Source organism: Notamacropus eugenii, chromosome 1 (assembly GCF_028372415.1).
Source record: "Notamacropus eugenii isolate mMacEug1 chromosome 1, mMacEug1.pri_v2, whole genome shotgun sequence".
Lineage (NCBI taxonomy): Eukaryota > Metazoa > Chordata > Mammalia > Diprotodontia > Macropodidae > Notamacropus > Notamacropus eugenii.
The window spans coordinates 267,519,337-267,542,305 of NC_092872.1; the positions used below are offsets into that span (position 1 = coordinate 267,519,337).

General features: G+C 40.5%; 1 protein-coding gene across 4 annotated transcripts in view; it reads right to left on the bottom strand.

Moving 5' to 3' along the window:
* ARID5B (AT-rich interaction domain 5B) overlaps positions 1-22,969 on the bottom strand; it is a 203,639-nt gene that overhangs the window by 76,843 nt on the left and 103,827 nt on the right. The window lies entirely within an intron of this gene.

Here is a 22,969-nt window from a genome sequence, read left to right on the forward strand (position 1 = left end):
TTATAAGTTGTTAGGAAGGGAGTAATTTCATAATTAGCCATTTTGTGTGCATTCTGGTTACAGGCCAGTTAAAGCAAATGTAAAAATTAATACCCAATTAAAGAAAGGATGAGGACAAGAAGATCCTGAACACAATCACCAACCCGTTTAAACAAAGAAATGAACATTCTTAAGAAAGAATGAGAAACTGATAAAACTAAAGACATTGACTCTAACATAATTTTTTAGAGAAAGTTAAATAATACTGAACAGTCCACAGGATCTAGGAGAAGATTTCACCCTGGAAAGCAACTAAGAAAGTACCAAGTCCAGTTCCTTCACTTAATAATTACCCTCAAAAGAAAGTTAAAATGGCTCAGAAACCAGAACCTACTTTGCCCAATAAATACCTGATTTTCTTGCAAGGGAGGGGCATTCCAGTGAAAAGTGAGACCAATTTAGAAACCAAGTCTAAAAGTAAAACATCATACAAGAGGAGGGTAGAAAATCATAAACAACATCACCTCAAAAAAAACCCCAGTGAAAATCAGTAGAGGGGTAAAAAATTCACAAAAGTTTGGCATGAGACCCAACGATGGCGAACTGCTCCAAGACCATTTCTCGATGAAACTGGAAAGAGGGCAACAAATAAATGGAAATTGGAACAGATCACCAGCATTTCTGCAGTGATCTATTTGAATCACAAATCCAGTGAAACTTCAACATTTAGACTCTAACACCTCAGACTCCAATGTGCTAGATGAGGAGGTGGAAATGGCGCTTAGGAAGACGAAGTCAGCAAGAGTGGCTAGACATGACAAAATTCAGACAAAATAAATCTGGGTGAGGAGCGACACAATGTTAACAACACTCTGGGAGTGATATTCAAAATATCTGAAAGGAGAACATTGGAGAAAGGATAGAAAATATCAAATATGGTATTATTCCCCCCTAAAAACGTGATCAAAAAGACATCCTCATCCCTTGATTCTGACTCCTTATCTCTATAAAATCTTTATTAGGATGCTCTTAGGACCACATGGACAATGTCACTGAAGAACATATGGGAAGGGGGCGAATTAGGCTGTCATAAATGATTGCCAATCATCTTCTCAGGGACATAACTGACTGAAAGGTGTAAGGAATACAAGATTTAATTCAATCCAATTTAACAAACATTCATTGAGCACCTATTATGTGCAAAACGTAATGCTAGTCATTGAGAATACAAGGCTAAAAATGAAATAATATCTGCACCCTCAGAAATTATGCCCTCCATATATGGGCTATAATATTTACATAGATGAATCAGCACAATGTATGTACAAAGAAATTTTAAGAGGGATCTGACAAAAGTGGGGAAGTCGGGAAAAAGCACGTATGGAGTGGCACATGGGCCGTGGTTTGAAAGAATGGCCATTGCCAATAACATGGAGTTGAATGGATTGCTTATGGAGTTCTTCTATTAACATACACAGATCGCAGACAAGTGATGACCACAGACAATGAGAGACAGGCCAGATTGCTCTGGGGAAATATCATCATTCTTTCAAGAATCTCAAGCAAATCCTCTGCCATGAAAGCCCATCCTTGCAATACCAATATTCCCCCACTGAGTCTATGTGGCACACCATGATATCCAAGGATACAAAACTGTAAGTGACCCATGGAATAACAGGGAGATGTGTGGTGGTTATAAATAAAGACACAGAATATAATCAATGGAGCTCGCACTCAAATGGGGGAGATATCATGACAATAAACAAGTCTGTAACAGATACACACTAAGCTAGTGGAAGTTTACTGTAAAGAGTGACCCAAAAATTTGAAATGAATTCTCAGGAGTTTTGGGTAATAGAAGACTTATAGAATATGGACAAGATGAGACAACATGGATGTTATATCTGAATATATTTGGAGCTAGAAAGCCCTGAATTCAAATCTTGCTTCCTACATTATCTACGAGATTCTGAGAAAGTCATTTTACCAATTTTTGACTCATTTTCCCCATTGATAAATTGAGAGATTTAGACTTGATGACTTCTAAGGTCCCTTTCACTTCTGAATCTAGGATCTTATGATCTAGCTGAGCAAGTCCACTCAAGGTTGAGATCCCCCAATCCACCTAATTATTATAGTCTAATGAAGTGTTAGAGTGCTTTGTGAGTTCATGAGGACTTCCTGGAGGAGCTGGTACTTGAGCTAATAAACCTTGCAGGAGGGACTGACTAGATCTGAATGAGCAGAGGAAAGAAGCTGGGACATGGACACAGAAACTCATTTTTCTCTGCTATTCTTTTCCCTCTGGACTATGACAGTAACAGCAGTGGCTGCAGTGGGTCAATGCCTTCTTAGCTCAGCAGCTCCCTGGCCCTGGGACACCGACTCTTCTTGTGCATGGCCTTCTCATCGAGAAGAGGGAGCACACTCACTCCTTTCATCTTCCCCACCCCCAGCCTATGCTCCAGCTCCCTCTGTGGGCTGAAGTTGCCTCTGTAATGTATGAGTCTTCTCTTACTCACTTTCTGCTAACAAATAATTTTAAATTAGCATGTTCTTTAAGGATATTGAACAGATTATTAACCAGGTGCATCTTTAGAAAAAAAATCAATTTGTATGTGTCTGTGGCGAGGGGGAGAGGAAAGGGAAAAGGGAGAGAGAGAAAGAGGGAAGGAGAGAGACAAAGAGAAAGAAAAAAGGATACAGAGACAGAAAAGGAGGGAGGGAAAGAGAGAGGAGAGAAAGAAGAAAAGAGAGAAAGGGACAGAGAAAGGAAAGAAAAAGAGAGAGGAAAGATGAGAAAAAGAAAAAGGAGGGGAGGAGAAAGTGAAAGAGGGAAGAGAGAGGAGGGAGGATGAAGTAGGGAGAGGGGAGGGGGAGAAAAGGGAACAGGGAGATGGGAGAGGGAAGAAAGGAAAGGAGAGGGAAGAAGAGGACAGAGAGAGAGAGACAGAGAGAGACAGGGAGAGAGACAGAGAGAGAGAGAGACAGAGAGAGAGAGACAGAGAGAGAGAGACAGAGAGAGAGACAGAGAGAGAGAGATTTGGGGACTTAATTGGCATTAGTCAACATTTAAACTAAATCCCATCAAGCTACATTTTTAAGCCCTGACTCAACTAAAGATACCACAGGGCAGAAAGAAAGGAGTGGGACTGATCTATTAGTCACTTGTGAAACTTACCAGTTCTTTGCCTACATTAGTTCCAGTAAAATATTCAAGGGAATATTCAAAGTCAAAAATAGAATATTATATTCTATCTCTGTATATTATCAAATGAGGCAGTATGATGCAATGGAAAGGAATATGGCTTTATGTGTAGGAGCACATACACGGAAACACAGAGATGGAGAAAGGAATAGACAGACAGATGGACAGACAATCCCTGAAAGTTCAGAGCACTGTCCTCCTGGTGAGATGAGCAGGAAACACTGGGTCTTAGAGCAGTGAAGGCACCCAGCAGAGCCAGGGGAAGCCAAGTTGTCTGGCTTTAACTCCCATGTTCTTTTCAATGTGCAGCACTTGAGGCCTTAGTTACCTCATCTGTAAATGGGGCTTGGACAAGAAAGCATTTGAGCCTTGAACTTGGGATCTGCTAACCCAGCCCACCAAAATGATGGCCTTGACTATTGCTCCCTGCCTCTCTCTCACTGCATGGCTCTGGGTAACCTCAACCTTTCAATGCCTTAGTTTATAAAAGGAGGATAATAAAATCTACTCTGTTGATCTCAGGGGATAATTGTGAAGAATAAACCAGAAAATCTATCATAGCTGTGAACTGTGTAAATTGTGACCCTCGAGGCACCTCCGTTTTTTAAAAATTAAAAAAACATTTCTTGGGGGAGTGAGGCAATCTGGGTTAAGTGACTTGCTCAAAGTCACATAGCTAGTAAGTATCAAGTGTTTGAGGCCAAATTTGAACTCAGGTCCTCCTGACTTTAGGGCCAGTGCTCTGTTCTTAGAAAGCTCCATCTGGATGGAGGAAAGAATCTTGCACTCAGTAGAAGTGGGTTCAGATCCTGGCAATGACACTAAATGCTCTTATGAACCAGGGCAGGCTATTTGTCCAGTCTTAGGTTCAATTTGCTCAATTGTAGCAATAATTTAATTTAAGGAATAATGTTAACATTCCTACAGTGCTCACTGGTATGTAACATTGATATGTACAGAGTGTTTTGTTCATAGTGCTTGGCTGATCCTCCCCTATCAGCCCTATGAAGAAGACTCAGGATCCTAGAATGAGAGCTGAAGGGATCTTAGACACCATCTAGTACAACTCTCTCATTTTACAGATGGGGAAACTGAGGCCTAGAGAGGGAAAATGATTTCCACAAGGTCACCCAAATAGTAAATGATAGGGGTGGGATTTGAGCCTGGCTCTCTTTCTCTGGATCCAAGACTTCCCATTTCCCTACTCTAACCATTTAATAAAAGCATGATGTCAGTTAAACAAGGGAGGAGGAGGAGAGGGAGTGGAAGGGGAATCGATGGCAATCCAACACCTCTCCTGGAAAACCAGCTCAAAACATGGGCCCAGCTGGGGGAACAGCAACCTCATCATCTCCACATCTTAAAGTCTGACTGTCATTTCTCTGCCGGGTACAGCCACACACAAGAAATGTTAAAGTTAGCTTCTGGGAGAGAACATGACCATGTACACTAACCTTCCTGGGTGACCTCAAATCAGTCATTTAACCTCTTGGGGCCTCAGTTTCCTCATCTCTAAAATGAGATAGCTGGACCATTTAGGGATCCTTCCATGACTAGGGAGAATTTCCTCTGGGCAAGCATTCTGGATGCAAAATGAAATACTATACATATATGTGTATGTGCATACATGGGCATGTGTGTGACATCCATAGTACTTTAAATTTGGTGACTGTGGCCATTCCTACATAGAGCTAGGTATCATCCTCTTGGTCAGGAACTTAATCCCTCTTTTTTTTAACATTCTAAATGAAAATCACAGTTCACCTTGCTTTACTTAGGAGTGTCTTTGCCTCAAAGCAGCTCAGGTGCCACAGTGGAGAGAGAGAGAGAGCTGGACCCAGAGTCATAAAAAGCTGAGTTCAAATCTAGTCTCAAATACTTACTAGCTCTGTGGCTTTGGGCAAGTCACTTAACCTTAATTTTCTCATCTGTAAAATGTGGATAATAACAGCACCTCCCTCTCAGGGTGATTGTGAGGATCAAATGAAATATATTTTAATATTTTTAAAGTGTTCAGCAGCACAGTGAGTAGTACTTCATAAATGCTTACTTCCTTCCTCTCCACTTGATCCACCATAAGTGACTATATGTCAAGTAATTCAGGTACGCAGATGATTTTGTTCCAGATATCTCCTCCCTTTCGCAGCCAAACTCCTTGAAAAAGTTCTCTCCACTCACTGCCCCCACTTCCTCTCTAATCACGTCCATCCCACACACTGTTGCCAATGTAATTTTTCTTCAGCAGAGCTGACCATGTGACTCTCCTACTCAATCAACTCGAGAGATTTCCTTTTGCTTCCGGGATGAAATATAAACTCCTCTGTTTAGCTAGTAAAGCCTTCCACAACATGGTGGCCTTGACTTCTCTTTCCAGCTTCCAGTGGCCCTCCCACATTTTGTGATGTGGCCAACTGACCTGTCCTCTATTCTTGACACACAAACCCAGCTCCCATCTTGGTGCCTTGAAATCAGTTGTTTCATGTATGTTGATGATATCCCCTCTTGTAAAGCCCTCCATGCCTGGTCTTTTCCTACCTTTCTTATCTCCTCTACCAACTCGGGGATTCAGCGACTTTGGCCACCTTGCTTTTCCTCAAACATGACCCTCCAACTCTTGCCTTCAAGTCACTCTCTGTCCTCCATGTCTGGGATGCTCACCTCCTCATCTCCCCCTTCTGTCTTCCTTGGCTCCCTTCAAGGCTCCCTAAGGTCTTAACCTCAGTGCCTTCCCTCTGAGACAATACTCAATTTATCACGCATGTCTTGTTTTCATGTTGTCTCCCCATTAGTGTGAGGTCCCTGAGAACAGGGATGGTCTTTTTGCCTTTACTTGCATCCCTAGAATTCAGTGCAAAACTTGGAACATGGTAAGGGTTTAATAAATACAGATCAATGGGAAGGCAGGAGTTTTTCTTATTATTTCATATATCTCCTTTTAAAACACAATTTTAGAACATCTTTCCAGAGCAAGAAGAAAAAAAATCTAAATGTTTTTGCACACTACATTTTTTCCTTAATAGTATTTTTTTCAATTACATGTAAAGATGGTTTTCAACATTCATTTTTGTAAAATTTTGATTTTCACATTTTCTTCCCTACCTCCCAAGAGAGCAAGCAATCCAACAAAAGTTATACATCTTATTATATTTTTCTAGTTACAGGGTTACGTTAAGGGAGATTCTGGGAGGACAGAGCTTTCTAGTGACCCAGGGGTCAGTGCAATTAAATACAGCTAGATCCAGTATAAGGAAGATACAGAGCATCTTGTCATTCATAGAGAATCCTTCTTTTATCTGGACTCTGTGGGATATCTTCTAACCATGGAAAATATCTTAGGGGAGCAGGTCTCCCTGTTTTATACATGGCTATATGTTGATATTCTGTGGATCCTGAAACAAAGCTGTCTTCATTAAATGCATGTCATAGAACCATTTATAATTTTATATTCTTGATATATATATGGCAGAACAGCTTTTGCAGGTGTTCTTGAGACTGCTTCTGCCAAAAAAAAAGGTAGCAAATATCTATCCCATCTATCGGCTTTCTCATTTCTATAAACTCCCTCAGAAAAGGGTCTATGCACATTTCAAAGGCATCCTTGATGAGAACTTGAGCTGGTTTTTCCCTGATGATTCAACTATCCATGGTCTTTTCAATTTTTTAGGAATTCTTCAATGATCCCAAACTACTTGTGGCTATAAAAGTCTATCACTTAAATACCAATGTTCTCCTCTTAATACTATAGACTTATGAATCACTGATGACTACAATTTGAAAAGTATCAGAATCACAAAATACACAGAGGACAATGGAACGAATGATGGTAGACATTAAGAAGAGATATCACTTGACCAAAAATGATTTGCTCATGAAAAGAGGTATCAAAGACATCCCTGCAGACATGTATGACCAGAACAGAAGATGATCTTGTCATGGAAAGCACTCAAGGTCTGGTGGTAACCCCTAAATGTTAAAATAACTAGGGAAAATTCTAGCATCTTCAGTAGATACCTTAAGACAGGGGTGGGGAAATCTGCATCCTCAAGGCAGGTGGCCCTCTAGGTCCTCAAGTGTGGCCTTTTGACTGAGTCCAAGTTTTACAGAACAAATCCTCTTATTAAAGGGATTTATTCTGTGAGGTTTGGATTCCATCAAAGGGCTGCACTTGAGGACCTAGAGGGCCACCTGTGGTCTGGAGGCTACAGGTTCCCTATCCCTGCCTTACGGAGAACTTCTGCATAGGAATTATGAAGAAGAATGAGAAGGTGGGAAGGGGATACAGTCTTCATAACAGATATCTCATAGGATCACAGGTTTAGGGCTCAAGGAATCCTTAAAAGTCATTTAATTACAGATGAGACAACTGAGGCCCAGAGAGGAGAGGTGATCTGACTCCAATTCTAGGGCTCCATCCACCCTGCCATTTAAGTGGGAACATCAATGAAATCATGTCCCTATCCAAGGGCAAAGTCAATTTCCCCTCCTCCCTCCCTCATTCAAAGGACAAGTCTGTCTAACTATTTTAGGAAGGAATGTATGTCCTTGCTGCTCCCCACTGTAGAGCTGTTTATGATTTATAGAGAATGTATCAGTCAGGAAACATTTGACTGTGATAAAGTTGTGTTTTGCAAGAATTTGATGAGCAACAGGTCCTTATCAGCTCATAATTGCTACCATAAATTCAACAGAAAATTTGCCTCCCCTCCCCCCTTTTACAGGACAGGTCTCAAAGAGCAAAATGTTCACTGTTCAACCCTGAGGTTAACTAGGGGCACGGACTGTTATCGTTAGCTATCTACTGACAGAACAGAATTGGCACCTTTGGACAAAAACCTCCATTCTCTTCTTTCTGCCTCATTTTGATCAAAGAATACTCTGGTAGTGTAGGCGTACACTGAGCCTTCGCTCTATGAGTGCACAGGCACAAAATCAGGGAGCTACAAGATACAGGGGTATTTGCGTAACCCAAGTGGAGTAATCTGAACAAGGATGACCCTATTAGCTTACTCCATTGGAATGTAAATTCTATGAGAGAAGAGACTTTTGGGGCCTCTCTCTCTATCTTCCGTACTTAGCACAGTGTTTGGCACATAGAAGTCACTTAATAAATCTTTATTGACTCAATCACAAGTGAGGTAACATATGTAAAGCATGTTGCAAACCTTTAAATACCAAAGAAATCCCAGCTCTTATTACGCTGGCTATTAGCCTGTTAATTGGTCTGCTTCCAGATTCACCATATCCAAGCCATTTTCTACCCAGCAGCCAAAATATTCCTTTTATAACACAGATATGACACATTACTTCCCTCCTCAAAATCCATCACTGGCTCCCCTTTGCTTCTAGCACAAATATTATTAAATGAGAATCTATTTGTAACACACTTAGCACAATGCCTGGAACACTGTAGGTACTTAATTAATGCTTATTGTCTTCTCTTCCTTTCTAGCACAGGGGTTCTAATGGAGTATGAACTTTAAAAAAATATTTTTATTGTAGCTCAATATAATTAGTATAATTAGGAACCTTTTGTTCTTCCAGAGATTAGCTCAGATGTTACCATAGATACATGAATTAGTACAACACAACTGAAACTGTGCACACTATCTCAAGACACCTTAGTAGTTGGTCATTTAAATATTAGGAAGTTCACGAGATATGAGTCATAAAACAAAGAAAACCAAGTTTATTGGAACCTCACTAGTTCAGATGAATAGGGGGGAGGGGCAGAAAGTCTAAGATATACAAACATACACATATATACACACATATACATACATGTGTACACACATACACATACATACATGTTAAGCACATGACATTATATAGCATTATTACAATATGACCTACCATGTTTAAAACAAAATAAAGTTTTATTACTTCCCAGTACCTCTTTTAACTGCTAACCAAATATTTCTTTAAAAACATATGGCTTTCATCAACAGATAAGATTCATTTACAATTAGCAGCATGCTTTTGAAAACAAGCAATTGATGGGCTAACATCCTCAAAAACAATTTACTTCTTTTGAGAACACTATCCAAAAAAAGTCTTTCCTGGGTACTTGTTGTCCTAGCCCAGGCCTGGGTACACTTTCTCATAAGGGAGTAGTATTAGCCAAAGTCTCTGCCCTTAGGGAGCTTATAATCTAGTTGGTAAAGACAAGAATAAAATACATCCTGGTCCTGGGGAGTCGAGTCGGGGAGACTTGGACTAAGATACCTCAACGTTTACAGCCCAAGCCTCTTGGTCTAGTTTACATCCTTCTTTTGCTTGACAAAGAGAACCTGACCCTGCTCCGGCCGAATTATTGCAAGTTCTGATTTAGAGGTAGCTGAATGAATGAGGCTTCACTGTCCTCTTATTGATGGGATCTGACATTTACATTCCAGTTATAGAAAATGCACAATTAGCTGCCTATGCTCTCTCCTGGCTGGATTATTAGTGCCAAGTCAATTTCTCCCTCTCTCCCTACCTTCCTAGGCTTCTCCATTCATTTCAATCACTCCCAATGCCCAGTTAACGTGTGTGCAGAAGAATTCTACTTTATTTCCACGTTGTCTTAATAATGAAGCCTCAGTCATGTAAAGCATAAGTCAAACACAAATTACTTCTCAATGAGCACTTATGGATATTCCAATTCAGCGGTGCCCCTCCTCCATTATTGTGAACAACATGGCACATGCTACACATTTATGGGATCCCAAAGCCCACTGGCTCACTCACTAGTAATTCTCTCAGGAGGGACATGCTAACCTCCATGGGAAGACTTGAAGTTGTGGTCCAAAGATAGTGATCCAGAGCCTTGGCTCAAAGACTGTGGTCCAGAGCCTTGGTTCAGAGAACAACATCCACAGAAAAGATGCTATAACATCAAAATCCTAGAACTTCAGAGCTAAAAGGGACTTCTAGACCATCCTTTACATCAATGAAGAAGACATCGGATCTCCATTTTGAAAAATGGGGTTTCTGGTGCTACCAGATTTCAACCAAGCAAACAAGGCTAAATGTGAGATAGAAATCATTTTACTCCTTTCAAAGTGGAGGTCAGGGGAATTAGTGAGTAAGTAGCTACAAAGTTTTTAAATGACTGAAAACAGCCACAGCACTTAGAGGACAATAAAATACCCCACTTGCCTCTGGGTTCCATTTGCCATTTCCAAGAAAGAGAAAATTACGAATTCTGAATAATTTAATTTACTGGACACCTGTCTGTTGGACAGCCAATTTAGAGCTGGAAGGGACCTTGAAGGTCATCTAGGTCAACGTCCTTATTTTACAGATAAGGAAACTGAGTACCTGAGAGGTTAAGTGACTTATTTGCCCAGGATCACACAGCCAGTAAGTGTCCGAGTGAGGATTTGAACTCAGATCCAGGTCTTCCTGGCACAAAGTTCAACCCTCTATCTATGCAGCCTCTAAGTTTTATCATCTCCCAATCACTGGGATTGTACTGATTATATAGGTTTCTTTAAGGCTCCGCCATAAATTCTGTGGACCAAATGTTGTCCAGGATTGTGGCGCTACAGGAAAAGTCACAAGACTCAGGGGCTTCCTTCCACTGGCCATCTATTACTTCTCCACAACTGGGTCTGTGCAGCATTGAAACACTTCAATAAATTAACCTCTTTATTGACACATAAACATAGCACAGAGCAGAATAGGCCAGAATGGGCATTTTAGGGTCACACATTTTGGAGAGGGAGAGAAGAAAAATCCACTTTTGGGCAACACTTTCTTCCTGTCCTTTGGTATTGCCCCTTTACCCTACACACCACCCCCACTTTCTTTCTCTTTTTTGATACAATGCTAATATTTCTAGAATTCTGAATTTGGGTTCCCAATTATGCAAACTTTCTCTTTCTCATTCCCGTCACATATGTTTTGAAGTATGTTTACAGAACTCCCCCATCTTTCTAAATAAATACACAAGAAGTTCTGAAACATACACATTTTAAAGATTACTTTGTGCACACCAAGTTTTCCCCAGATGTTTTACATTTCGAATTTCTCCATAAATGAGTAACATACTAAAAAAGCAAACACGAGCTGACAGTATTTAGTCTAAGTTTTTTAAATGGCATAACATCTGTAGCTAAAAACAATTTTCAATAACTAAATTGAACTATCAGTAGTATTAAGGAATTCAAAACTAGCTTTCGCGGGATCCAGCTGTGAGGTTTTACAATGTGGTCTTTAGGTTTCTTTTTAATTGTTTGCTGTTTCTACCAGCTACACTGCAGCAACAACTCTCGTCCCTTCTGAGTTTTATATATATTCATGTGACAAACCCATGATCTCAGTTAACTGCCACAAGAGCTCATTAACAGTCACACAGTCAGATCGGCAGGCTTTGAAACAGTGCCAGGATGGGGGCAGGGTGGGGGTGGCGAATGCAGCAAATGGCTCTCTGGCCTTTTTACTTCTAACTTGATTTCAAAAAAAAAAAATCTCTGAAGCCCCTCCGCACCCCAACTCTGCTGCTCCCTTAAAAATCTCTGATCTGCTTTCTAAATGCCTAATGTTCACTCATTAAACCCCAAACTATGCCACATTCTTATGTAATACTCCATCCCCTTCTCCTGGTGTTGGCTTGTGAAATCTCTTTAATTAAAAAAGCTAAAAGAACTCTAAATGTGGATGGCAGACTCATTTCCAGGGCATTCAGGCTTGTCGTCTAATTTTAAAACTCTGACAGGATACATGTAAATTTATGCAAGTTTCATAAAAGTCACAATTTCCTCCTTGAATTCAAGCTAAAGAAAATGCCTTCAAGCTTTTTGTGTGTGTGCTGCTGTTTGTTTTCGTAGGAAACTCATTCTGCCCATTGTGCTGGTGAGAGTATTTCTAAAGGATATCCAATATCAGCTCCTATCAGCTCCCTGAGCACGAAGGAGTTAAATTTCACCACTATTGATCTAGGGACCCTTTGATCACTATTTATGACTCTCAAACCCAGATGGGGGGAGGGGGAGAGAAGGGAAATATTATCATGCAAATTATTTCGGTTGACAGTAATTAAGAAATTATATGTTAAGAAAATCAGTAATTGTTCACATGAGTCATTAATGTGTTTTCATTCTTTGTAAAACTTTCTGGCCCGCCCTTCCTTTTTTTGCTTTAAACAAGCAAGCACTGGAAAATATGCATAGTATTTGGAACAAGGGGAATGACAGATTAATTCAGAGTTTGCTGCTCAACACTTGGAAGGGGAACTTATGGGAAGTCAAGCCTGCTTCCTCCACTGCCTTTGTCATACTTGCCCCAATGTCCAGCTCTGGCATACCTGATGGCCTTCTACAGGCAGCTAGAGGAGTTGGTGCAGCAGACTCCCTAGCCTCCTACTTTGGAAGAAAATCAGAAACAAGCCCACAAAATGGTGAATTTCATTGCCAACTCCTTGGAAGCTGTGCTTAGCTCATCTGGGTTAACAGTGGGGCTCCTCAAAAACACTGGACACAGTCACACCAATATTGGAACCATGACCAGCTGGCAAAGACTTGGCTACTCTGCTCAAGACAATGAATGACCCAAGCCAACTCCAAAGGACCATGATGAAAAATGCTACCCACCTCCGAAGAGAGACTTAAAAAACCCCTTTATTTTTCTTGTTTTATTTCTTGTCTGTGTTTTCTTTCACAACATGGCTAATATGGAAATACACTGTGCATGATTTCACATGTATAATCAATATCAAAGAGCTTGCTTTCTCAAGGAAGGGGTAAGGACGGAATTTGGAACTAAATTTCTTTAAATGGTAATTTTTTTCATATGTGATTGGGAAATATTTAACAAGATAAATAAAAATATATTAAAAAACACAGAACAATGGGGCTCCTCGGATCCAGTCACTGAATCCAACAGCTGCCAAGGGGGTGGTAGGAGCTGTGGATTTGGGTGGGAGAAGATTATGTTTTAAATGAACAGCAGAACGGATAAAAGTGAGAGAGAGAGAGAGAGAGAGAAAGAGAGAGAGAGAGAAAGAGAGAGAGAGAGAGAGAGAGAGAGAGAGAGAAAGAGAGAGAGAGAGAAAGAGAGAAAGAGACAGAGAGAGAGAAAGAGAAAGAGAGAGAGAGAGAGAGAGAGAGAGAGTGTGTGTGTGTGTGTGTGTGTGTGTGTGTGTGTGTGTGTGTGTGTGTGTGTGTGCGTGTGACAGCCTTCCAGATAACTAGTGCACTTAATGAACTCAGGTAGGTTTACAAACAGCCTGCCTCGAAAAGAACACGGACCAAAATTACATTTATTTGTATAGCAAGAAAGTTTCAAGTGCTGACATGCACCATATGACATGTGATACATAATAATACTCTTAAAACATTTCTGACATAATATCTCCTGAGGCCTAATAACCACAAATGATTGCGTTAGCTAGGAACTAGCCAGGAGCAAAAGACATGCACGTAAAAGTAGCCTTGGCCATAAATACCCGACAATATTTTATGTCACTCTGTAAAAGGTAAAGGAGGAGTTCCCTAATAATGAGCAACCCAAGCTCCATGTTCGGTACCACTGGAGGCTGGGTTGGGCAAGGTGCTTTCGGGGTCCCACAGCTGCCAATGACGTCAATTATTCAGGCACCAAGAAGCATTTAGGAAAAATAATAGCAACTGAAACAAAAGCTGACGTAATTGATAAACAGTCATTGGAAAATATTACCATGTTGTCTTTTTTGGAGTAAGTCTAATCAGAAGAATGTGGCCAAATCCTAACATTCACTATTTCTCAGGATTTGCACCGTACTAACATTGGGAATGTGGGTACCTGAGGGGGCTGCAAAGTTCTCTTCACAGTCATAGCTGATGCTGACACCTCCACGGAATGCAACCATGTAAATGTAGAATTGTGATGGATGGAGAATGCTCCCAGGACAAAGCTCCCCAGCCTGGGCATGCCTGGTGGTCCAGGCAGGGGCTGAAATGTGAGCCCCATGGAGCCAGGATGCCTTCAAGAATCCATATGACAAAGATGGATTCTAGAAAACACCCCAGAATGACTTCATTGTCACATCTCACAGAACCTTGAAATTCAGCAGAAATTTGACAGGTGTCCTGACAATCGTGATCCCTGTTGCTAACGGCTCCGAGTGAAATGCACATTCAGCCCCACATCAGAAAGCAAATATTTGAGGATAAGGAGGAGAGAACCTGTTGTCTCTTATTAACGGAAAGCATTGAAAGCATCGACAATTCATTTTGATTCAATGGTAATCATTTATTAAGAGGACTGCTGATGCACAGAGTGTCAGAATGGGAGTCGAGAAGAACGGAGGGCAAACCTTGTCTCAGATACCAGCCGATGACCACGGACAGTCATTTAATTTCTGTGGGTCTCAGTTTCTTCATCTGTAAAATGGAGCTAAGAGCCACATCTACCTCCCAGGGTTGCCATAAGCTAATAAACCATCTTGCAAACCCTAAAGCGATACATAAGCGACAGCTATGATATTAAGTGCCCTTTTAATGTGAGCTCCCTGAGATCAGGGACTGCCCTTTTGCCTTTCTTTGTATCCCCAGCACTTAGCACAGTGCTTGGTACATAATAGGAGTTTAATAAATGCTTGTAAACTTGTCATATTTGCTGGGAAAGGACCTGCGATGTTTCAGTGGTATAAGGAAGACCATGCTGAGGGAACTCCGTCCCCAATTCAAATCTTAGAGAGCCGCCTGGGCCAACTGGGCAGTGAAGTGACTCACCCAGGGTCATGCAGCTAGTACATGTATTAGAAGCAGGACTCAATCCCAGGGTTTCCTGGTTCCAAAGGCAGTCCTCTATTTACCTATGCCATGCAAAGACACGAAACAGTCCCTGGACTCACTGAGCTTCTCTTCTATGGGAAAAGAACCTGTACAAACCAGTTCATCTACAAGCATTTCTAAAGCCCTGACTATGTGCCAGACTCAGCCAGGCACTGGGGATCAGAGGGCACCATCATTTATTATAATTATGACTACTATTATTATCGTGGCTAACATTGATACAGGGCTTTAAGATATGCAAAGCGCTTTACATATATTATCTCTTTTGAATCTCATAATGACTGGAAGGCAAGTGCTATTATGATTTTCATATAGCAGATAAAGAAACTGAAGTTGAGAAGAATATAGTGATTTGCCCAAGTTATGCAGTTAGTTAAGTGTCTGAAGCAGGATTTGAACTCAAGTCTTCCTTCTCCAGTGGATTAAGGCAGACAGAGGTTAAAGGACTTGCCAGGGTCACACAGCTAGTAAATATCTGAGGCCAGATATGTACTCAGGTATTCCTGATTCCAAGTCCAGCGCTCTATCCTGAGCCACATAGCTCCTCTTTCCCATTTTACAGATGAGGAAATTAAGTTTCACAGAAGGCAAGTGACCGGCTTTAGCAATGATAACAATAATTCATACTTCTATAGTACTTTTAGGTTTATAATAATGAGGTAGGTACTATAATATCCTCCCTGTTGTAAAAGTGAGGAAACTAAGACTCTGAGAGGTAAGTGTCAGAGCTGCAATGGGGCTATAGGGAACTTCTCTCTCGGCCTCAAAGGTTCAGTATTCTTTCCATTCCCTCATATCATCTGAGCTTCCAAACCAGACCTACCTACACCTAAATTCTTTTTGATTGGTCACCACTTGTGGGCATAATATTCTCTGTAAACAAAGTGAGGAGAAGCCGACTAAAGAGGGGTAGGAAATCAGTCTGTACCAGCATGGACGCTGGAGAAAATTCACTGAGTTCAAATAATTGGGGGGTGGGGGTGGGATAGGCAGGAGGTAAGTATTAAAAAAGGATGGTTGGATTTGATGTCGCCATTAGGACTTCATGCCTTTCAATCCCAAAGTTAATTTTAAAGCCATTCAGTCAACTATTGATTATCTGTACCAACAGAAAGAAGACAAGGAAAGAGAAAAATGCACACAATCCACTATCCTATTTTTCCCTGTTGGCTCCTACTTCATTCATGATGGGTTCTTTCCAAGGGCCTTGTGAAGAGGAGCAGAATGATTTTCATTTTCTCCTCTTTTCTTCAAGGCCAATCCTTTGGTGGAGGTGTAAAGGAGCTGGGATACAGCACAAGGAAGGGCTATGGATTGGAGGGGGCCAGGGTGGCGATGGGGTCCAGAGGAAGTTAGAGACCAGAGAGTCTGCATGTGGGGGCCCCCTTCCCCTGGGTAATCTCTATTTTGTGCCCCTTGTGCCTGGACAGTAAAAAACTGACTCGACTCTTGCAAAAATGAATCTGAATACTTTCTGTACAGCAAAAAGATTATTTTTAGATTCAAGAATTCTTACACAAAACGAATCTACCTCCAGGGGTTAACTATCTGGCCACTCCTTTAAAATACCCTTTCAAAATAAGATAAATGACTTTCTTTGGCATTTTTACTGATACAAATGTATTTTATCTCAGTTTGCCACACACAACTTGCCTTCTCTAAATAGCCTGTTGTGAACATTATCAGTGAATTTTGCTCCGTGTACAAATATTTTATGTATTACAATGAGTGACAGAATGCAAAACTTGCAAATATTTATTTTTAGACGTATGGGAAAAGAAGCAATTAGAGCCAAAAATGTGAAGAATGAAGAATTCACTTAACAGAAGTGATTACACTGGGCACGCAAATGGTTCTAATATCAAACTTTTATTCCGATGCTACAAAGACTATTAGGAAATATACTTGCATAAAAAAAGAAAATATTATTTCCCAACTGAAATAATTCAGTCACTATAAACAACATCTGGGGGTCATTAATAACTGACTCTGCAGTTGGATTAGTCAAATTATAAAAAAGATCTGACTCAGAATTCCAAATATTTCCATTTCTGAAAAAAAAAGTCAACCCCAAGACTTATATTTAGGTTTATGAATACAGAATGTACTACTCAAGTGAGTGTATAAATGTAAGTTTGTGTACGATGCACACGCGCACGCACACACACACACACATACACTATTATATATTAATCATAACTTCCCCTTAAGCAATGTCCTGTTTTTGTTTTGAGGAAGCTTACCGTCGCAATACTGAGCTAAGTCTCTATACCAGGCGCCTTGTATATAATTTGCATATTTTTCAGACTAGTAAGGATACAACCATAAGCAGCATGTGAGAAGGTTCCAGAATCCACGCTACTACAAAGCCTTTCGTGGCCTCATAACACATTTTGAGAACATGTATAATGCTCACATATTTCAGACTCAAGATGAAAGCAATAACAAATCTCTCAGCTGCAAACCCCACCACATTGAGACACCCTAAATATTTATACTAATGGAGGCTAGAAATAGTATCAAAAAACAATGCCAGAATATTCCTTGGACTCCTTAATGGTCTTTGGGAAAAGAGATGCCAAAAATCCCAGAGCCCCATCACACGGAAAGATCTGTGCGGTGGTTGGTCAGAGTAGGTCTGGGAAAGACACTCACAGTGGCAAGAAGCAAAAGATGTGCGTGTGCGTGTGTGTGTGTGTGTGTGTGTGTGTGTGTGTGTGTGTGTGTGTGTGTGTGTGTGTGTGTGTCAGAGGGAGGTACGGAGTGCTCTCTCAGTCCAAGATGTATTTAGAAAATGTCTGACCACCTAAAAAAGAAATCCATTTCAGAAGTGAAACATTCAAATCATCTTCAACCCATGGTTTGGGCTACACAAACCAGATTGTGAGCTTTCAAAAGCAGGGGACGGTGCCAGACATCTTTTGTATTCCAGGGCTTGGTGTGCTATCCTGCATATAGTAGGCATGCAATAAATGTCTACTGTTGGCAAGAGCTTGAGGTTTTCACTGAATTTTCATGGAAAAACACTATCATACAACAGAGAGGCAGGACTATATAATGGAGGGCAGGGCTCAGAGAGTTCAGGTTCTGCTGTGGGACCTTGACCAAGTCATTTAATCTTTGCCTCAGTTTCCTCATTTGAGAAGATCAGATGAGATAACTGTCAATTGCTTAGCATGGTGCCTAGTAAGTCCCATCTCAATATTAGCTACCACTTAACCTCTCAGAGGTCTAGACAAATCTAAGACTATAAAGTGCAGAGAAGGTATCAACCTGTATTAAATGGAGGATGAAATTATCTCACTGGGGAGTCACCTTAGCACCTTTCCAATTATACTTTTATGTCCTAGATTTTATTCTAGCATTCTGTAAGTGAGATGAGAAGCTCTATGAGGGTAGAGCCTGACTTACTCATCTCTAGAGCTGTGCCAATGTTTATGGGAGTTGGATGGATGAATGCATGAAAATGGTGAATTCACTCAATAACACAGTTGTCTGAGCTTGAAAACGGAGCCTTAATGAAGGATTGTGGCCTGTACCGGCTGACATGTTGGGGACTGGCCTCAAGCCATCCAAGGTCATGTCCCAAGTGTGTCTAGCTATATACGTTAAAGAGGTTTTTGGAAAAGCTGCACAAAATTGGAATTTTGTAAGTTGAATCATTTTAAGTGTACTAGGGGAACTCAATATGTAAAGTAAATCCATGGCAGGCAACTCCTTTTGAAATGCAAAAAAATAAAAAAACACTGTTTTATTTATTATTCTTTGTAGATCTAGATGTAAAAATATCACAAAGCTGGGCGTATTATTTGACATGAACTTCAATTAATCAGAATAATCAGAGAACGTTGTTCCAGGTAGCTTAAACTTCATTCTGACACTAAAAGATTCCTTTATTTTAAGCCTAGATTCTGAAATTCCTAAAAATCAAGGTATATTAGGGCTGGAAAGGACCTAGGAGGGCATTTTAATCCAATCTCTTCATTTTATAGACGAGGAGACTGAGACCTAGAGAGGGTCAAAGGTTTGCTCCAGGCCCATTAGGAGCAGAACTGATGCAGTTCATCCAGTAATACTTGAGTTCATGAGGAAAACCTCATCATCTATTTAGATGATGATTGATTATGTTAACTAATCTGCAGACACACTAATGTCTACTGATCATAGCACATCAATTTTTATAGGCTCAATCATAAAGCACCCAAACATCTAGGCAAAAACTAAACAAAACAAACAAAGAACCAGACAATCATCCTGATGCACCATCTACACATTACCAAACACTCGATGTTTCCTAATATGTGAAGACAGAGCCAAATTTTCCATTTTCAAATTATCATTAAATTAAGCAGGTCTCCAATAATCACTTTTTTTCCTACCTAAAGCCAGGATGGTGCCTTCATCATCCTAACTAAACAAATGCTAGATATACTCTTAAAGTTACGGAAAAAGGCAAAATTATGCCAATTAGAGCTCTAACACTTTCCATGGTTTCAGAGCTAGGAGGATCTTTGTCAGTAGCAGCTAAGGCTCTTAACTCTGCATGGGCAAGCTGAACTAGGAAAGTCAAGTAAAAAGACTTCTCCTATGTGACTGACTCTGCTTTGGCTGCTGCTTGAGTGGAAAGAACAGTGACTTAGGCACCAGAAGGTCACAGCTTTGCCACTTCACTGTGTAACCTTGGGTAAGTCACTCGATTTCTCCCAGTCTTAGTTTCCTCATCTGTCAAATGGATTAATCATTAGGTTGGCTCATCTTGGTGCCTAGAAGTATCATGAGATGTGATATGAAGTAGATAATCTGACAAAAGCGTTTGGGCAAAAGAGGGATAGAAGTATAAATGTATGGGATTATTATGATCATAAAATGAATAGAAGGTTGACCTCATGCCAATATGGACATGGCAGGGGAGCTACATTTGTTCCTAGCCATGGTCTTTTTTGATTTTGTGTTTGTTTTTGGGTGGGAGTTTTCCCATCTTGCTCAGGCTAGAAGTGCCCAATCCCAATACTGACTGGCATAAAAGTTTTAATTTTCTCCATCTCTTGGATTTAGGCCAGTTCATTCCTCCTTGGGCAGTCTAGAGGCCCTCTACTCTGAAGGTGCTAAACTTAGCACAGATACCAGACAGTCTTTGACTCCCTGCAGCTCAGAACCAATCTCAGCCTCTCCAGGAGCAGGGACTCTAGGCATTCACTACCATACTCAGCCTGCCTGTGTTCTGGAAGGAGTCCTAAGCAGGCCTCCGAAAGCACCTTCTGTTTCCATCACATTTTCCCTCTTTAATTTTTGCTAAGAATCATGTAACTGAATAGATTTGTTGGCCATCCACGCACACACAGCACTAAATCTACCAATGAGTGAGGATCAATGCCTTAGAGGCTCTACTTTGAAAGTTCAGCTTCTTGTGCCATTTTTGATCCACTGGTTAAAATATCTGACCTGGTCTAAGCCCTGGTGGTACCTTTCCAGGGGCTGAAAGGGGATACATGATGGACTTGGTGCCATGATCTTTCCAGAACCAGAAGTCATTCCTAGGATGGAAAACCACTTGTTCTTACCAAAAGTAATCCCAGTTAAGTAAAGAGATCACCCCAAATCCTTTGAGTTTATAGAATTCATATGACCATAGAATGTTAGTATGGGAAAGGACCTTTGAGATAATCTAATCCAGTCCCTTCATTTCATATGAATCTTAGAGAAAATTGAAATATTTGCTCAAGGTCAAACAATGAGTAGTCACTCCAAAACTGATCATCTTCTGCTATGTCAAACTGCTTCCTTTGTGGGGAACGTGGTGGGGATAATCAAGAGTTCTTTATCAATATCACTTAAATTTTGATTGACTGATTGATTTGACCTTATCAGGTACAAGGTTACTAAATCCAAACCCCACGAATATCTGATGGACTAAAAACCAACCTACCCTGGAAGTTTAATTGGATCTATTTCTGATCCACCAAAACCATTGTTGATTAGGAGGTGAAGGATGGCTTAACACCCTGTCTTTAACAGCCCTATTTGAAGAACTTTTTTCAAAACGGAACCCAAAGCCTACAGAGAAGTTCAAGGAAGATTCAGTTCAAATTGTACAGCGTCCCCCCTACTGAGCTTGAAAGAACCTAGTTCTAGACTGAATGAAGAATGGATCTATCAAATATCTTCACCATCTTTATCACCTTAAGAGATTTCTTATTACAAAGAAACAGGGCTCCCTTGAATGAGACATTTGCTTTTCTATAGAGTCAGCTCAATAGGAACCAAAACAATATACTCCTTGACTAGAACAGAACAAAAGTTTATCTCAAGGAAATATTTATTAATTGGCTACATGGTGAAAAGCCCAATAAAACAAAGGGAAAGGTAACTGGGCATCAGGAAGCATTGGAAGAGGTCACAAAGCCAATGGTCTATTTCAATGCTAGTTTGATTTTATTTTGCTAAAATGTATATAAATGTACATAATACATTTTTCTCCACTATATATAAAATAAGGGCTGACATTTGGGAGAGTTTGGTTGGAGATTTACCCCATGCTTGGTTCAACTGCTGGTTAATTGGTGTTTACTATAAACGCTGAGTTTATAATAATGATAGTAAATTTAATAAAAGAATAATTAAGTCAGCAGGGAAGCGACTAAAATATAAAGCCTGTACTAAAGGGGTTCTAAACTCTAGGGACGGAAAGAAGATGAAGGAGCCAAAAAAGAAACTGATGAGAAGAAGGCTTCTGAAGCCCTCCAGAGCTCTTCCCCAAAGCTGGGATGATTGTGATGGTTAATTCATACTTCCAGGAGTTATTTTTGTAATTTATTGAAATCCCAGCAGACTTTGCTCTCTCACCTTCCACCCCAGGCAGCCTCTATTTACTTTCTGTATCCCCAAAAGGTAGCCATTACAATTTAGAAGGGGCAAAAGCTTACTATTTTTTTCAAAGCCCCTAGCCTCCCAATCTGCCGATTGATGAAAGTTCCTTGACCCCTTAGAGAAGATGGGTTGCTCCATATTAGCAGCTTGTGGTCTTCATGCAGACTAAAGGTTAGCCTTTGGAGGCATAAGGAACCTTGTTCTGGAGAGAATTTTAAGGTGGTTATTCATCAGTCCAGGATAAAGCTGGAAGGCATTCTTGCTATGACCTCAAATGTCACTTTCTTTAGGAGATCTATCCTGGTACATCCAGCAGCTAATACATTGTCTTCTGATTATGCATCTGATCTGATTATCTTCAACTAGTCTGTACATATCTTATCCGTATGTTATCTTTCCCTTTAGAATATAAGCTCATTGAGGGTAGGAACTGCTTTATCTTTCTCTGGATCCTCTAGTGCCAGGCACACAGTAAGTACAGAATAAATACTCACTGACTGACCAACTGCTTTGTTCCCATTCTTCCTTCTTCCACTTAAACCTTATGTGATTCCTTCTCTTTCTTTAAGGTCCAGATAAAGACCTGTCTTCTCCATGAAGTCTTTCTTAACTACCTTAGTCCTCAGAGATCTTTCCTCTGCTAAACTCCTGTCACCTCACTCCTGTCACTGTCTATTGCATTCAATAAACCCTTGAAATATGCTTTTGAAGTATCAATGTATTTAAAATTCATAAAATGCTTTCCTTACAGGACTGTGAATTAGGTAGAGCACTTATCAGCATCACCATTTTAAAGATGAGGAACCAACTGGGCAGCAGTTGAATGATTTAGACTAATCCTCCCCCATTTTCCAGATGAGGAAAGTGTGACCCCAAGATGTCAAGCCCTGTCAAAGGACCAGGATCTAATCAGAAGCAATCAGTTCTTCTGTTTCCAAATCCACCAATTTTTCCATATCCCTCCACCTCCCCTTTAATCATATAGCCATTAAGTGTTGAAAGTGGCAAAAGCAACCAGTGGGGGCTGGGACCAAGATGGTTTGATTCTACAGCTTCCAGACCACTCTTCTTTTGACTGCGTCTCATTGCGTCCTTGCACTGATAGGTATATGATAAATGTTTGATACTTCATTTAGTGTAGTAAATTTTTTTTTTATTA